The following is a 19,565-nucleotide window of genomic DNA, read 5'->3' on the forward strand; positions in this document are numbered from 1 at the left end:
GAAATCGTTGGAAATACTGCTGCGTGTAACAAGCATCACAGCAAGTCCTGTGATAGTCAAGGCGAGAATGGAGTTCCTTACGCGTGTATTTACAAACAAGGAATGGTGGTCCAACCCAAAACCATTACATACTGGCGTTTACCTCAGCTCATTGGCTATCTACCCAGCTAGATTTAAAAAAGATCAGTGGTCATTGGGCAGAAATACAGTCAATCAATGAAGCTTCGCAAAAATGATTGGTGAGCAAGGAAGTAATTGCTCGTTGTCTTCAAATCAGTTCACTTCGGTCAATACTCCCCGCAAAAATAACTATGACGTTTGGCTGTGTTGCAAACATCCAGAGGAATGCACTGAAACCAACCATGACTAGATAAACGATTGTTTACGTTGTGTAATCACGTCGAATGCTCTAAAAAAATGATAGAGATGGAATTCACGGCACAAACGGTTTACAAAATGTTTCGATTTAGGCTATAAAAATGTATTTTATCAAAGAAAACAGCACTTCATTTGATCACTGGGACCCTCAGGAAGAGAAATAAGAGCAGGATATCAGAATGTAAGTCATAATCTTACCTTCAGATGTGAATGTGTAAAAACTGTCATGGTGGAAAATGTTTCTGTTGTTGATTGCTCTTCTCAAACAAAAGCATGGTATTTGTTCTCTGTAATAGCTATTTTAAATCGGAAAACGTAGTTTGATTACCAAGATTCTAATATTTTGAAGGATACATTTTCAAGAATGCTTAATGTTACAACGTTGTATTTTTAGTTGTCACTCTGAAATTTCCCCTGATGTTGATCCCTGTACAGGGATCGCAGCAATAATAGGTTAAAAAGGTCTACAGCAATCGTGAGGGCGAACAGACACACACACGTTGTTCAATCGATCCTGAGGAAAAGAGAGAAAAACTTCAGAGCGCGCATTGGGTACACTTTTTTTCGGCGTGACCGAGACCTTTCGGCACGCTGAACGTCTTGTGAGCGCGCGATTCTCACAGTTACACGCCTCATCGAAAGCAGGCTTCGCGCTGAAGACGTAGAAACTGTTCCCATGGTTATAACTGCTTGGTAAGTGCGTATACGATGACGTCAAAGTGGTGGCAACTTTTGCCATTACAAGAGAGACTTTGGGAGAATGCATGCCCTGACACTTCTGCTTTACATAGAGACAAAATTTAAACGGTTTTAGAAGCTTTAGAGTGTTTTCTATTCGATAATATTTTTTATATGCATATATTAGCAACTTTTGACAAAAATGTATCATGTTTTATATGGGTACCGAATTCCTCCAGAAGGGGCAGTAATCAGGGCTAGCCCTAACAGCCACAGTGTCTGATTTCAAAAAGGATTTACAGCGAAAGCACCACAAACGATTATGTTAGGTCACCACCAAGCCACAGAAAAACATTTTTCCAGCCAAAGAGAGGAAGGAGTCACAAAAAGCAGAAATAGAGATACAATTAATCACTAACCTTTGATGATCTTCATCAGATGACACTCATAGGACCTCATGTTACACAAAATATGTATGTTTTGTTTGATAAAGTTCATATTTATATAAAAAAATCTGAGTTTACATTGGCACGTTACGTTCAGTAGTTCTAAAACATGCGGTGATTGTGCAGAGAGCCACATCAATTTACAGAAATACTCATAATAAACATTGATAAAGATACGACTATTATACATGGAACTTTAGATAAACTTCTCCTTAATGCAACCTTGTATCAGATTTCCCAAAAACTTTACGGAGAAAGCAAACCATGCAATAATCTGAGTACAGCCTTTAGACAACAAAGCAGCCAAAAAGATACCCGCCATATTGGGTAGTCAACATTACTCAGAAATAGCATTTTAAATATTCACTTACCTTTGATGATCTTCATCAGAATGCACTCCCATGAATTCCAGTTCCACCATAAATGTTTGATTTGTTCGATAATGTCCATCAGTTATGTCCAAATATCTTCTTTTGTTAGGGCGTTTGGTAAACAAATCCAAAAGCGCGATCAGGTCGCGCTGAACGTCGGACGAAAAGTTCAAAAAGTTCCATTACAGCACGTAGAAACATGCCAAACTAAGTATGGAATCAATCTTTAGGATGTTTTTAACATAAAACTTCATTAAAAAAAGTGAAAATGCTGCCCCCTATCCCAAAAAGGTTCAACTCTAACTGTTGTAGAGTCTCCATTTGCCTCATGGTGAAATCCCTGAGCGGTTTCCTTGCTCTTCCGGTAACTGGGTTAGGAAGGACGCCTGTATATTTGTAGTGAATGGGTGTATTGATACACCACCCGAAGTCTAAATAATAACTCCACCATGCTCAAAGGGATATTCAATTACTGTTTATTTTATTGTTTTACCCATCTACAAATAGGTGTCCTTTGAGAGGCATTGGAAAACCTCCCTGGTCTTTGTGTTTGAATCTGAGAAGAGACCAGACGAGTAACCAGTGGTTAGGATAGACATAAACACTTTACTGGGAAAAAGTTCAACAGTAGTGTGGCGTACAGGAGGTCAGCCATGATGGGGAGACTCGTCGAGGCCTGGTAACAGATGGTGTATACATCACGAGACGATGGCTCCATCCGCTGGACGTGCCAGGTCTCGACGGGCTCTCCAGCCAGGACTAATTGGGGCTGATTGCGAGCTAGTGAGTAATCAAGGGTGGATTGCTCATCAGCTGTGCAAGGCCCATAAAGCTGCCAGAAGGGAAGCACACAGGAGGACTGAGGGAAGTGAGGTGACTTCCATGTGGTTGGATACGGTTACCCGAGCTAAGACGAGGGAGTTGAGTTTGTGTGCCCGACAGGATACAGGAAGACCCAGAGCCCAGGAGAAGGTATCCCGGAGAGGGTCTCATGGGGGAGACCTTTTCTTTTTTATTTATTATTTAATAAACACCCTTCAAACTGAGCTAATCATACTCTGTCCGTGTCTGATCTATGTAAACATCTTGACCAAACCCCCGGTTCTGCAACAGAAGGTACAAAGTTTGTGAAAACAAAAAACACAATGAACCCGAACTGACACTCGAATGGAGACATTCCAGTGGACGAGTTCGGCAGTGTGTTGTGAGCATCTTGCTCACCAGACGAGGAACTTGCTCCAGTCAGTGGCCTGAGTGGTCCAAAACAGCGGAGGAAACCTTGTGATATACTTGATACGATTCCACCTATTCCGCTCCAGCCAATACCACAAGCCCGCTCTCCCCAATTAAGGTGCCACCAACCTCCTGTGGTTGAATACTTGCTACGGTTTGTCTGTGTTCTTTTGCCCATCTTAATCTTTTATTTTTATTGGCCAGTCTGAGATATGGCTTTTTCTTTGCAACTCTGCTTAGAAGGCCAGCATCTCGGAGTAGCCTCTTCACTGTTGACGTTGAGACTGGTGTTTTGCGGGTACTATTTAATGAATCTGGCAGTTGGAGACTTGTGAGGCGTCTGTTTCTCAAACTAAACACAAATGTACTTGTCCCCTTGCTCAGTTGTCTACCCGGGCCTCCCACTCCTCTTTCTATTCTAGTTAGAGGCAGTTTGCGATGTTCTGTGAAGAGAGTAGTACACAGCGTTGTACGAGATCTTCAGTTTCTTGGCAATTTCTTGCGTGGAATAGCCTTAATTTCTCAGGACAAGAATAGACTGACGAGTTTCATAAGAAAGGTCTTTTTTTGAGTCTGTAATTGAACCCACAGACGCTGATGATCGAGATACTCAACTCGTCTAAAGAATGCCCAGTTTATTTCTTCTTTAACCAGCACAAGTTTTCATCTGTGCTAACACAATTGCAAAAGGGTTTTCTAATGATCAATTAGCCTTTTAAAATGATTAACTTGGATTAGCTCACACAAGGTGCCATTGGAACACAGGAGCGATGGTTACTGATAATGGGCCTCTGTACGCCGTTTCCAGCTACAATAGTCATTTTCAAAATTAACAATGTCCACACTATTTCTGATCAATTTGATGTTATTTTAATGGACAAAAAAACGATGCTTTTCTTTCAAAAGCAAGGACATTTCTAACTGACCTCAAACATTTGAACGGTAGTGTATACAGTCGTGGCCAAAAGTTTTGAGAATGACACAAATATTAATTTTCACAAAGTCTGCTGCCTCAGTTTGTATGATTGCAATTTGCATATACTCCAGCATTTTATGAAAAGTGATCAGATGAATTGCAATTCATTGCAAAGTCCCTCTTTGCCATGCAAATGAACTGAATCCCCCAAAAACATTTCCACTGCATTTCAGCCCTGCCACAAAAGGACCAGCTGACATCATGTCAGTGATACTCTCGTTAACACAGGTGTGAGTGTTTACGAGGACAAGGCTGGAGATCACTCTGTCATACTGATTGAGTTCAAATAACAGACTGGAAGCTTCAAAAGGAGGGTGGTGCTTGGAATCATTGTTCTTCTTCTGTCACCATGTTTACCTGCAAGGAAACATGTGCTGTCATCATTGCTTTGCAAAAAAAGGGCTTCACCGGCAAGGATATTGCTGCCAGTAAGATTGCACCTAAATCAACCATTTATTGGATCATCAAGAACTTCAAGGAGAGCGGGTCAATTGTTGTGACGAATGCTTCAGGGCGTCCAAGAAAGTCCAGCAAGCGCCAGGACCGTCTCCTAAAGTTGATTCAGCTGCGGGATCGGGGCACCACCAGTACAGAGCTTGCTCAGGAATGGCAGCAGGCAGGTGTGAGTGCATCTGCACGCACAGTGAGGCGAAGACTTTTGGAGGATGGCCTGGCGTCAAAAAGGGCAGCCAAGAAGCCACTTCTCTCCAGGAAAAACACCAGGGACAGACTGATATTCTGCAAAACGTACAGGGATTGGACTGCGGAGGACTGGGGTAAAGTAATTTTCTCTGATGAATCCCCTTTCCGATTGTTTGGGGACCTTGGAAAAAAGCTTTTCTGTAGAAGACAAGGTGAACGCTACCATCAGTCCTGTGTCATGCCAACATTAAAGCATCCTGAGACCATTCATGTGTGGGGTTGCTTCTTAGCCAAGGGAGTGGGCTCACTCACAATTTTGTCTAAGAACACAGACATGAATAAAGAATGGTACAAACACATCCTCCGAGAGCAACTTCTCCCAACCATCCAGGAACAGTTTGGTGATGAACAATGCCTTTTCCAGCATGATGGGGCTCCTTGCCATAAGGCAAACGTGATAACTAAGTGGCTAGGGGAACAAACATCGATATGTTGGGTCCATGGCCAGGAAACTCCCCAGACCTTAATCCCATTGAGAACTTGTGGTCAATCCTCAAGAGGCGGGTGTACAAACAAAACCCCACAAATGCTGACAAACTCCAAGCATTGATTATGCAAGAATGGGCCCAGAAGTTAATTGACAGCATGCCAGGGCGGATTGCAGAGGTCTTGAAAAAGGGTCAACCCTGCAAATATTGACTCTTTGCATCAACTTCATGTAATTGTCAATAAAAGTCTTTGACACATATGAAATGCTTGTAATTATACTTCAGTATTCCATAGTAACATCTGAAGCAGCAAACTTTGTGGAAATTAATATTTGTGTCATTCTCAAAACTTTTGGCCATGACTGTGTGTGTGTGTGTGTGTGTGTGTGTGTATATATAGGTATATATTGTGGCAAAGAAGGGGGTCGAGTGATAAATGGCAGATATTTGAGAGCAGAACTAATAAACAGGCTCTTCCCGATCACTAAAATGGCCACCCTGATCAGAACTACAGATCACAAAATGGCTGACTGCCAAAACTACAAATCCCAGAAGCAAGGGGAACCCTCAGAAGGTGGGTCCGGCTCACAGATAAAGGGTCAAGACAAACCAGGAAGAGAGAGAGAGGATCTGTGAACCATAGAGAAAGAGACAATATATATTGGCTGGATTTACCGTGTATGAGCTAGACTGTTGGCATTTGGACCTGGACCCTCTGAGAACCCGATTCGTGTACCGAACCCTGCTATCCTCGATCTTGCCTGCGGCCTGGGTGGACCCGGATGGAGAAACAAACACACAGGTACTGTCCTGTTTGGGGAAACTATCATTCTGGGGTGATTTTGGTGACAGTTTCCCACTTAATTTGCGACAAACACTCCTAACCTTGAAGAGGTTTGTCACACGTGGTGGAGAATGGTTAGGTAGAAGACAAAAATCGTTCAGTTAGCACTCCAAAGGGGAGTCAGGTTTTTTTTTTGTGTGGCTTTGTTTGGTTAGGACAGTTTCTCAGGAAAATGACTATGGAGGGAGCCATACAGGCCCTGTTACAAGCGGTGTCCACCCAACAAGAGGCAACTAGAGCTCAACAAATAGCTCATCAGGATGCAATGCGAGTGTATCAGGACACGTTACAGGTCCAACATTGCACCAACCAGCTGCTCAGAGAAGAGCAAGAGAGAAACACCCGGAAGTTAAGAGGAGGCCTAAAGGAGCTAGCGGACCAAATTGGGGCTCAGTTACCAGCTGCAAATAGCCATAGGCAGGCCAATCATTTTCTTTAAAAAAATGACAAAGCAGGATGATGTGGAAGCATATCTTACCACCTTCGAAGGGACGGCAGAGAGGGAGAAGTGAAAGAAGAATGGGCAGGACTTCTGGCACCATACCTGTCAGGGGACGCTCAAAAAGCGTATTTCGACATGGAGTTGAAAGATGCACAGGATTATGATAAACTAAAGGGAGACATTCTGACTAGACTGGGAGTGACCGATACCGTGAGGGCACACCGCTTCCACCAGAGTTCGTACTGACCTGGCCAACCCCCCGAATATAGATGTTTGACTTGATTCACCTGGCACGGAAATGGTTGCGACTGGAGATCCGTTCATCCGCCGAGATCGTCGAGGCCATCGTACTCGACCAGTTTCAGCGAGGTCTACCCAAAGAAGTGCAACGATGGGTTGGCCAGAACAAGGTACTTTTTGCCGACCATCTTGTGGGCCTTTTTCAACGGTATTGTACGGCAGGAACAGTTGAGCAGGCACAGGAGGAAAGATTCCCATTCCCCAGGCCTGGGCAAACCAGCGGACAGGGTAAAACTGTCCCAACATGTGGAGGTGGAAGAGAGCAGCGGTGGGCCATGAGGAAAGAATCAGTATTGGGCCAAGACACTAAGGAAAAAACTGAAAACCGGGACCGGGGGTTGAGGGGTCTCCCCCCCGAAACCCTATTCTCTGTTACAATTGTAATCACCCGGGACATATTGCAGCCTCCTGCCCTATAAAAGAAGAGTGAATGCAATTTAACCTCTGTGAAAAAGAAGATGATATATGGTATGCATGTCCTGTGGTAACCACTGTACTTGAAAGATCAAGAAACAAACGTATGTGCAGGGGGAAGGTTGAAGGGAAAGAGGTTGAAGCACTGCTGGATTCCGGCAGTATGCTAACCCTGGTCGTTGCAGGCCTAGTGCCGACTCATAAACTGGATACAAGTCAGGATATCAGTGTTACATGCATTCATGGGGATAGCCATCTGTACCCCACAGCCTTAGTGAGCATACAAACCGAGGACGGTCTGCTGGATTATGAGGTCGGCGTGGTCCCAAAGATACCATATGATGTAATATTGGGTAGATACTTTGCAAAGTTAGGCCAAAAGAATGGCATATTTGAATCATACAGACGAAGAACCATATATGTGACAATTTTTCAATTTTTTAAGATAATCAGTTATTTTTATATTATTAATTGTGTTACCACATTAGGTGTTTTATGGTTGACAAATAATTCACCATACCCATATCTTCCAACAACAATTTTTATATTTTTTGTTATTTCAAAAAATACTTTTTTTATTGCCGTTTTAATTTTTAGAATGTGGAAGAACCATATATCTCCAGTGATGATTTCAGTTTGTGGAAGAACAGTATATGTGACATTTTGCATGACTCTTGTAAGATGTCCTTTTTTAACACCTGATATGATGTTTTAAGTACTTTCAAGTACAGATGCCCTTCATGTAAATAACTTAAATGCAATATGTAGTTAATTAATTTGTATGGAGGTTCATTTAAAGGTGGTCTATCAACTTTAGCACTGATGACTTTTCTTAAAAGTTGAGTCATGAAATCTTAGTCACATTTAAAATGAAGCCCTCAATGTAAACATACCATAGAATAACTACAAAAATAGAATACAATTAAATTAATTTAGTCAAAACAAACACAACTTGTACATATCAAATATGGATCAATGTGATGTACCAATATGCATGTCCATTATGCAGGTCCCTAAGGTCAACATTATAAAACGTTCAGAAAACCATACTCTTTGCCTTTAACACGATGATCAGCAAATAAGTTTTGAATCGCGTTAAAATCATGCTAAAGGCAAGAAATGTCCTTCTGTACTGAGGTGACGGCAGTAAATAAGTATTACAGTGGGGCAAAAAAGTATTTAGTCAGCCACCAATTGTGCAAGTTCTCCCACTTAAAAAGATGAGTCCTGTAATTTTCATCATAAGTACCATTCAACTATGACAGACAAAATGAGAAAAAAAATCCAGAAAATCACATTGTAAGATTTTTTATGAATTTATTTTCAAATTATGGTGGAAAATAAGTATTTGGTCACCTACAAACAAGCAAGATTTCTGGTTCTCACAGACCTTTTTTAAGAGGCTCCTCTGTCCTCCACTCGTTACCTGTATTAATGGCACCTGTTTGAACTTGTTATCAGTATAAAAGACACCTGTCCACATCCTCAAACAGTTACACTCCAAACTCCACTATGGCCAAGACCAAAGAGCTGTCAAAGGACACCATAAACAAAATTGTAGACCTGCACCAGGCTGGGAAGACTGAATCTGCAATATGTAAGCAGCTTGGTTTGAAGAAATCAACTGTGGGAGCAATTATTAGGAAATGGAAGACATACAAGACCACTGATAATCTCCCTCGATCTGGGGCTCCACTCAAGATCTCACCCCGTGGGGTCAAAATCATCACAAGAACAGTGAGCAAAAATCCCAGAACCACATGGGGGGACCTAGTGAATGACCTGCAGAGAGCTGGGACCAAAGTAACAAAGCCTACCATTAGTAACACACTACGCCGCCAGGGACTCAAATCCTGCAGTGCCAGACGTGTCCCCCTGCTTAAGCCAGTAAATGTCCAGGCCCATCTGAAGTTTGCTAGAGAGCATTTGGATGATCCAGAAGAAGATTGGGAGAATGTCATATGGTCAGATGAAACCCAAATTGAACTTTTTGGTAAAAACTCAACTCGTCGTGTTTGGAGGACAAAGAATGATGAGTTGCATCCAAATAACACCATACCTACTGTGAAGCATGGGGGTGGAAACATCATGCTTTTGGGGCTGTTTTTCTGCAAAGGGACCAGGACGACTGATCCGTGTAAAGGAAAGAATGAATGGGGCCATGTATCGTGAGATTTTGAGTGAAAACCTCCTTCCATCAGCAAGGGCATTAAAGATGAAACGTGGCTGGGTCTTTCAGCATGACAATGATCCCAAACACACCGCCCCGGGCAACGAAGGAGTGGCTTCGTAAGAGGCATTTCAAGGTCCTGGAGTGGCCTTTCCAGTCTCTAGATCTCAACCCCATAGAAAATCTTTGCAGGGAGTTGAAAGTCTGTGTTGCCCAGCAACAGCCCCCCAAAAATCACTGCTCTAGAGGAGATCTGCATGGAGGAATGGGCCAAAATACCAGAAACAGTGTGTGAAAACCTTGTGAAGACTTACAGAAAACGTTTGACCTTTGTCATTGCCAACAAAGGGTATATAACAAAGTATTGAGAAACTTTTGTTATTGACCAAATACTTATTTTCCACCATAATTTGCAAATAAATTCATTAAAAATCCTACAATATGATTTTCTGGATTTGTTTCTCTCATTTTGTCTGTCATAGTTGAAGTGTACCTATGATGAAAATTTACAGGCCTCTCTCATCTTTTTAAGTCGGAGAACTTGCACAATTGGTGGCTGACTAAATACTTTTTTGTCCCACTGTACATTTTAGTTACTGTACTCCATAGCTAGCTAGCTTGATTGTTTGATATACGGTTCTTCCACATACCTCTTGGTTTTTTTCTTGACCCTTACGATTTGTATAGGGTTTTCCCGCATCCCGTAAGATCTTCCTTTGCCTGTCTTTCCATTCTTTTATTTTGTTTTACGTTTCTTTCCTACATTTTGGCGATTATCATCAGCCACAGAAAAGTTGTGTGCTTGTCCGTCCATTCTGAGTGGAGCCTATCTTTAAATTTAAAATGATTGTTAATTAGCGCGTGGAACGCTTGTGAAACGGGTTCACTGTAGAAAAAGGGTGTCCAATAATGATTGTTGATTTATCTATATATTTTTTTTAAAATATTTATTTTTATTTTTATATATATATATTTTTTTATGTCACATATATGGTTCTTCGTCTGTAGGATTAATTTGAGAAGTCAACAACCATGACCAAGCAGGAAGAAGCATGGGGCCTTTAACCAAAGCCAAGAAAAGAGGTCTCCCAGGGGCCAACGTCACAGGTACTAGTAGGGGAGGATGAGGATGAAATGGCAGACCTCGTTGATAACGAACTGCCGGTACTAGTGGGGCTGGGGTCGATCTCAATCCAGAGGAAAACTATCTAGAACCAGCAGATCTGGCAGGGTCCTTGACTAATTTCGGGACCGCCCAAAACCAGGATCTAACCCTGCAACAATCCAGAGCAGATGTGCAGGTCGTAGATGGTACTCCCATAAATGATGGGACGATGCCTAATAGTTTTCCCCACTTCATCATGAAAAAGGGTTCGGACGATAATTGTCAGGCGCATCTCTAGAGTTACACCAACCTCAACGGACTGTTAGTGTGTGTCACTTCCGGTCACAACTTGCAGACTTGTTTATGTGCTGCTGTGCGTTTTGTTGCTAACCTTGCTTTGCTACCTGACAATTTGACGGTTTTTACTTTTTAATTACGTTTATATTTTTAGTTTTCATTAAACTTTTTCACTCCGGACGCTTTATCTGAACGTGGTTCGTCAGGACATCCACTAGCCAAAGCTAAGTAGTAACATTAACATGATGCCTTCTAATTTCAGTCATTGTACTCATAATATACAGGAGTACGATTGCCTTACGGCGAGGATAGCTGTGCTTCAGACGCAATCGTTAGGCAAGGGTAATTTCAGAGTAGGAAAGGATAAAATAGCGTCTGTGCCACCAGTAAGTACAGATAGTAGTATAAATCCCCTCGCACAGTCCCTGCAGCTGGACAAATTTCTCATGGCTTCTGGAGGGAAATGCTGTAGGAATGCTCAACCGGTGTCGCTCATTCATCCGACAGAAACTTTCAAACGGTTCTCTCCACAGAGGCCGAGCCTTCCCGGGTCTCTACTCTTCCCGTTACGGGCTCTGAGACGCCGAAGCCTCGCACCATTAGCTCTGACAAATTGAAAACCCTAGTCACTGGCGACTCCATTACACGTAGTATTAGACTTAAAATGAATAATTCAGCGATCATACTGTTTACCAGGGTGCAGGGCTACCGACTTTAAGGCTAATCTGAAGATGGTTCTGGCTAAAACTAAAACTGGCGAGTGTAGAGTATTGGAATATTGTTATCCACGTTGGCACCAACAATGTTAGGATGAAACAGTCAGAGGTCACCAAGCGCAACATAGCTTCAACGTGTAAATCAGCTAGAAAGATGTGTTGGCATCAAGTATTTGTCTCTGGCCCCCTCAAAGTTTGATGAGCTCTACAGCAGAGTCTCACAACTCAATCGCTGGTTGAAAACTGTTTTCTGCTCCTCCCAAAACATAGAATTCGTAGATAATTGGCCCTCTTTCTGGGACTCACCCACAAACAGGACCAAGCCTGGCCTGTTGAGGAGTGACGGAATCCATCCTAGCTGGAGGGGTGCTCTCATCTGATCTACGAACATAGACAGGGCTTTAACTCCCCTAGCTCCACAATGAAATAGGGTGCAGGCCAGGCAGCAGGCTATTAGCCAGCCTGCCAGCTTAGTGGAGTCTGCCATTAGCACAGTCAGTGTAGTCAGCTCAGCTATCCCCATTGAGACCGTGTCTGTGCCTCGACTTAGGTTGGGCAAAACTAAACATGGCGGTGTTCGCCTTAGCAATCTCACTGGAATAAAGACCTCCATATCTGCCATTATTGAAAGAGATTGTGATACCTCACATTTCAAAATAGGGCTACTTAATGTTAGATCCCTCACTTCCAAGGCAGTTATGGTCAATGAACTAATAACTGATCATAATCTTAATGTGATTGGGCTGACTGAAACATGGCTTAAGCCTGATGAATTTACTGTGTTAAATGAGGCCCCACCTCCTGGTTACACTAGTGACCATATCCCCTGCACATCCTGCAAAGGCAGAGGTGTTGCTAACATTTATGCAAGCAAATTTCAATTGACCAAAAAAGCTTCAAGTCATGAAATCTATGCAGCCAACTCAATCACTTTTTATAGCTACTGTTTACAGGCCTCCTGGGCCATATACAGATTTCCTCACGGAGTTCCCTGAATTGCTATTGGACCTTCTAGTCATGGCAGATAATATTTTAATTTTTGGAGCCATCATCGACGACATCGACTCAGTGGGTTTTGTCCAAAATGTCTCCGGACCTACTCACTACCACAGTCATACTCTGGACCTAGTTTTGTCCCGTGGAATCAATGTTGTGGATCTTAATGTTTTTCCTCATAATCCTGGACCACCAGACCACCATTTAATTACGTTTGCAATCGAAACAAATAATCTGCTCAGATCCAAACCAAGGATCATCAAAAGTTGTTCTATAAATTCTCGCACAACCCAAAGATTCCTAGAAGCCCTTCCAGATTCCCTCCGCCGACCCAAGGACGTCAAAGTACAAAAATCAGTTAACCACCTAACTGGTGAACTCAATTTAACCTTGCACAATACGCTAGATGCAGTCACACCCCTAAAAACATTTGTCATAAGAAACAAGCTCTCTGGTATACAGAAAAGTCCCGAGCTCTGAAGCAAGCCTCCAGAAAATTGGAACGGAAATGGCGCCACGCCAAACTGGAAGTCTTCCGACTTGCTTGGAAAGACAGTACCGTGCAGTATCGAAGAGCTCTCACTGCTGCTTGATCATCCTTTTGTTCCAACTTAATTGAGGAAAATAAGAACTGTCGCACAGCTACCTAAAAAGCTGGATTCCCCAAGAGAGGATGGCTTTCACTTCAGCAGTGATAAATTCATGAACTTCTTTGAGGAAAAGATCATGATCATTAGAAAGCAAATTACGCACTCCTCTTTAAATCTGCGTATTCCTCCAAACCTCAGTTTCCCTGAGTCTAAACAACTGCCAGGACCTAGGATCAAGGGAGACACTCAAGTGTTTTAGTACTATATCTCTTGAAACAATGATGAAAATAATCATGGTCTCTAAACCTTCAAGCTGCATACTGGACCCTATTCCAACTAAACTACTGAAAGAGCTGCTTCCTGTGCTTGGCCCTCCTATGTTGAACATAATAAACGGCTCTCTTTCCACCGGATGTGTACCAAACTCACTAAAAGTGGCAGTAATAAAGCCTCTCTTGAAAAAGCCAAACCTTGACCCAGAAAATATGAAGAACTATCGGCCTATATCGAATCTCCCATTCCTCTCAAAAATATTAGAAAAAGCTGTTGCACAGCAACTCACTGCCTTCCTGAAAACAAACAATGTATATGAAACGCTTCAGTCTGGTTTTAGGCCCCATCATAGCACTGAGACTGCACTTATGAAGGTGGTAAATTACCTTTTAATGGTGTCAGACCGAGGCTCTGCATCTGTCCTCGTGTTCATAGACCTTAGTGCTGCTTTTGATAACATCGATCACCACATTCTTTTGGAGAGATTGGAAACGTCAAATTGGTCTACACGGACAAGTTCTGGCCTGGTTTAGATCTTATCTGTTGGAAAGATATCAGTTTGTCTCTGTGGATGGTTTGTCCTCTGACAAATCAACTATACATTTCGGTGTTCCTCAAGGTCCCGTTTTAGGACCACTATTATTTTCACTATATATTTTACCTCTTGGTGATGTAATTCGGAAACATAATGTTAACTTTCACTATTATGCGGATGACACACAGCTGTACATTTCGATGAAACATGGTGAAGCCCCAAAATTGCCCTCGCTGGAAGCCTTTGTTTCAGACATAAGGAAGTGGATGGCTGCAAATGTTTTACTTTTAAACTCGGACAAAACAGAGATGCTTGTTCTAGGTCCCAAGACACAAAGAGATCTTCTGACATTTAATCTTGATGGTTGTACAGTCGTCTCTAAATTAAACTGTGACGGAGATCGGCGTTACTCTGGACCCTGATCTCTCTTTTGACGAACATATCAAGACTGTTTCAAAGACAGCTTTTTTCCATCTACGTAACATTGCAAAAATCTGAAACTTTCTGTCCAAAAATGATGCATAAAAATGTATCCATGCTTTTGTTACTTCTAGGTTAGACTGCAATGCTCTACTTTCCGGCTACTCGGATAAAGCACTAAGTAAACTTCAGTTAGTGCTAAACACGGCTGCTAGAATCTTGACTAGAACCACAAAATTTGATCATATTACTCCAGGACTAGACTCTCTACACTGGCTTCCTGTTAAGGCAAGGGCTGATTTCAAGGTTTTACCGCTAACCTACAAAGCATTACATGGGCTTGCTCCTACCTATCTTTCCGATTTGGTCCTGCTGTTCATATCTACACATACGCTAAGGTCACAAGACGCAGGCCTCTTTACTGTCCCTAACATTTCTAAACAAACAGCTGAAGGCAGGGCTTTCTCCTATAGAGCTCCATTTTTATGGAATGGTCTGCCTACCCATGTGAGAGACGCAGACTCGGTCTCAACCTTTAAGTCTTTATTGAAGACTCATCTCTTCAGTAGGTCCTATGATAGAGTGTAGTCTTTCCCAGGAGTGTAAAGGTGAACGGAAAGGCACTGGAGCAACGAACCATCCTTGCTGTCTCTGCCTGGCCGGTTCCCCTCGCTCCACAGGAATTCTCTGCCTCTAACCCTGTTACAGGGGCTGAGTCACTGGCTTACTGGTGCTCTTCCATGCCGTTCCTGGGAGGGGTGCGTTACTTGAGTGGGTTGAGTCATTGACATGATCTTCCTGTCTGGGTTGGCGCCCCCCTCCTTGAGTCGTGCCGTGGTGGAGATCTTTGTGGGCTATACTCGGCCTTGTCTCAGGATTGTACGTTGGTGGTTGAAGATATCCCTCTAGTGGTGTGGGGGCTGTGCTTTGGCAAAGTGGGTGGGGTTATATCCTGCCTGTTTGGCCTTGTCCGGGGGTCTCGTCGGATGGGGCCACAGTGTCTCACGACCACTCACTCTCTATGATGCAGTATTTTGTGTCAGGAGGCCAGTCTGTTATATCTGGAGTATTTATCCTGTCTTATCCGGTGTCCTGTGTGAATTTAAGTATGCTCTCTAACTCTTTCTTTCTTTCTCTCTCTCGGAGGACCTGAGCCCTAGGACCATACCTCAGGACTATCTGGCCTGATGACTCCTTGCTGTCCCCAGTCCACCTGGCCGCGCTGCTGCTCCAGTTTCAACTGTTCTGCCTGCGGCTACCTCTAGAGACAGCAGGAGCAGCAGAGATACTCTGAATGATCAGCTATGAAAATCCAACTGACATTTACTCCTGAGGTGCTGACTTGTTGCACCCTCGACATCCACTGTGATTATTATTATTTGACCCTGCTGGTCACCTATGAACATTTGAACATCTTGGCCATGTTCTGTTATAATCTCCACCCAGCACCGCCAGAAGAGGACTGGCCACCCCTCATAGCCTGGTTCCTCTCTAGGTTTCTTTCTAGGTTCTGGCCTTTCTAGGGAGCTTTTCCTAGCCACAGTGCTTCAAAACCTGCATTGCTTACTTTTTGGAGTTTTAGGCTGCGTTTCTGTACAGCACTTTGAGATATCAGCTGTTGTAAGAAGGGCTTTATCAATACATTTGATTTGATTTACAGTTCATAGAAGGAAATCAGTCAATTGAAATCAATAAATTAGGCCCTAATTTATGGACTTCACTTAAATGGGCTGGGGAGCCAGGCCCACCCACTGGGGAGCCAGGCCCAGCCAATCAGAGTTTTTCCCCCCAAAAGGGCTTTAATACAGACAGAAATACTCCTCAGCACCACCCCCGCCCTCCTCAGACAATCCTGCAGGTGAAGAAACCGGATGTGGAGGTCCTGGGCTGGCGTGGTCACAAGTGATCTGCGGTTGTGAGCCTGGTTGGACATACAGCCAAATTCTCTAAAACGACATTGGAGGCTGCTTATGGTAGAGAAATTCGGATTCAAATATTTGGCAACAGCTCTGTTTGACATTCCTGCAGTCAGCATGCCAATTGCACGCTCCCTCAACTTGAGACATCTGTGGCATTGTGTTGTGTGACAAAACTGCACATTTTAGAGTGGCCTTTTATTGTCACCAGCACAAGCTGCACCTGTGTAATGATCATTCTGTTCATTAGGCTTCTTGAAATGCCACACCTGTCATGTGGATTAATTATCTTGGCAAAGGAGAAACGCTCACTAACAGGGGTGTAAATACATTTGTCCACAACGTTTGAGAGAAATAAGCTTTTTGTGGGTATGGAACATTTCTGGGATCTTTTACTTCAGCTCATGAAACATGAGACCAAAACTTCACATGTTGCGTTTATATTTTTGTCCAGTATTTAAAAAAACTGGAAAATCACTTTAATTGCACTGCCACTTTAATACTGGAATGTTGAAGTGGGGATTTTAACACAAGAGGGTGATGGGGTTGATAGAGCAGTCCAAACGGTCTCACAACCGCAGACCACGTGTATGGCATCAACTGTAACGGGCAGATGGCAGACAGCGTGTGTGGTGCCATGTTGGCGATTGGTTTGCTGATGTCAACGTTGTGAACAGAGTCCCCCATGGTGTTGGTGGGGTTATGGTATTGGCAACACAATTGCATTTCATCGATGGCAATTTGAATGCACATAGAAACCATGACGAGATCCTGCGGTCCATGCACAGCTATTTTCAGGTCTCTCCAGAGATATTCGATCAGGTTCAAATCCTGGCTCTGGCTGGGCCACTCAAGGACATTCAGAGACTTGTCCCGAAGCTGAGGACCATTTTCCTGTTGGAAGGTGAACCGTCGCCCCAGTCTGAGGTCCTGAGCGCTCTGGACTAGTCTGAAAAACATCTACACAGAATGATGCTGCCACCACCATGTTTCACCTTAGGGATGGTGCCAGGTTTCCTCCAGATGTGACGCTTGGCAGTCAGGCCAAAAATAGTTCAATTTTGGTTTCATCAGAACAGAGAATCTAGTTTCTCAAGTTCTGAGAGTCCTTTAGGCAAACTCGAAGCCAGCGGTCATGTGCCTTTTACTGAGGAGTGGCTTCTGTCTGGCCACTCTACAATATTAAATAAATTGTATTGGTTACATACACATATTTAACATGTTATTGAAGGTGTAGTGAAATGCTTGTGTTCCTAGCTCCAACAGTGCAGTATTATCTAACGATTCACACATCTACAAGTAAAAAATTGAATTATATAAATATTGAGATTCATCAATGTCGGAGTGGCATTGACTAAAATAGAGTACAATAGAATACAGTATATACATATGAGATGAGTAAAGTGACTAGCGTTCCAATTATTAAAGTGGCAAGTGATTCCAAGTCTATGTTTGATGATTGGTGCAGTGCTGCAAAGATGGTTGTCCTTCTGGAAGGTTCTCCCATCTCCACAGACGAACTCTAGAGCTCTGTCAGAGTGACCATCGGGTTCTTGGTCACCTTCATGACCATGGCCCTTCTCCCCCGATTGCTCAGTTTGGCCTGGCGACCAGCTCTAGGAAAAGTCTTGGTGGTTCCAAACTTCTTCCTTTTAAGAATGATGGAGGCCACTGTGTTCTTGGGGACCTTCAATGCTGCAGAAGTGTTTTGGTACCCTTCCTCAGATCTGTGCCTCGACACCATCCTCTCTCTGAGCTCTACGGACAATTCTTTTGACCTTATATAGACAGGAGTGTGCCTTTCCAAATCACGTACAATCAATTGAATTTACCACAGGTGGACTCCATTCAAGTTGTAGAAACATCTCAAGGATGATCAATGGAAACAGGATGTACCTCAGCTCAATTTTGAGTCTCAGAGCAAAGGGTCTGAATACTTATGTAAATAAGTTATTTCTGATTTAAAATTTGCAAAACTTAGAAAAACCTGTTTTCGCTTTCTCAGATTTTTTATTTATTTAATCCATTTTAGAATAAGGCTGTAACGTAACAAAATGCTGAAAAAAGTGAAAGGGTCTGAATACTTTCCTAATGTACTGTATGTCTAATCTCACCAGATCTTTCTCTACATACAGTGCATCACTTCATTAAATAGGCTTTTTGACAGTGTGGTATGTGACCTATCCCTCTGTTTAAAGAAGTATAGAGTTACTCCTTCCCCTGGCAGAACAGAGTTATTAAACGGCGATGGTCACTTTTGTTCGAGTCGGGTCGCAGCCTGCTAAATATTTATCTGGGAGGGCTGTACGGGCACTTTCCTCCCTAGATGGAGACCCTGTTAGGAACGTTAACGTAAATAAACAAACACGCATACACAGAGTGGGCAGGGTCGTAAGGAATTCTACCTGGCTTTAGTTAAGACCCCACAAACAAATTACTTTCAAGCTAGTTCAAGTTAATGGGCAGGTGTCTACACACAGTCTTACACCTGATTACCTAGAACAACTAAGCCTCCATGCAGTCCAGGTGTGCGTTGGCTATGTGAGTGTGTGACATGCAGACCACATGGCTCGCATGCGCGAGGGATGCAAAATAAATGTACACATAAATGTTATTCAATCATTGCACCACACTGCTAGCGCGCGTCAACAAGCGTCTGCGTAGCCAGGCGCTAAAATAGAACTTGGTTCTATTTGTGATGCTTGACGCACTGCAAGTCCCGCCTCTCCCATCTCCTCATTGGTTTTTAGGAGCACATACCCATGTGGGTGATTGAAAGATGAACTGAGTTCTTCACTCCAGTCCAGTTGGTAATGCACCTTAAAGTTGGTTGCTAACCGCCATATAAAGTCCAGAGAAGAAGAAGAATCCTGAAGGAGGAGAGATTACTAGAATCAACCTCGGTTTCTGTGGATTATTGTCGGAGTAGAGGACCTTGTGCATTTCAGGTAAAATAACAACCCAATGTTTATATCCCAGGACAAATTAGCTAGCAACAGCAAGCTAGCAAGCTACATTTCCATTTATGTTTAATGCTTTTTGACCTGTCCCCAAATTAATATAGTTGGTTCAGATTTCATTTTGAAATTTCAACCTGCGTGTCCTGATTGCGTCTGGTGTGGGTGAACAAAATTATGTGCGCGATGTTGCACATGGACGGTCTGGTCACCATGTGAGGGACCTGTTTCAAAGCTCCAATAGGAAACTGTAGGTGTCCCTTCAGCGTTGACAGAAAGATTAGTGAAGGATCAAGAGGCTCTCGAGGGACATAGTTGCAGGGATCTACAGATCACACAGACACCCACACCCACACACAAAGGGCCAGAGGCTGAACA

General features: G+C 43.1%; 1 protein-coding gene across 2 annotated transcripts in view; it reads right to left on the reverse strand.

The window, feature by feature from the left end:
- Positions 1–19,565, reverse strand: part of LOC115108027 (A-kinase anchor protein 12-like) — a 55,464-nt gene that overhangs the window by 15,937 nt on the left and 19,962 nt on the right. The gene's annotated exons all lie outside the window — the stretch shown is intronic.

The sequence above is a fragment of the Oncorhynchus nerka genome, linkage group LG24 (genome assembly GCF_034236695.1).
Source record: "Oncorhynchus nerka isolate Pitt River linkage group LG24, Oner_Uvic_2.0, whole genome shotgun sequence".
Classification (NCBI taxonomy): Eukaryota; Metazoa; Chordata; class Actinopteri; order Salmoniformes; family Salmonidae; genus Oncorhynchus; species Oncorhynchus nerka.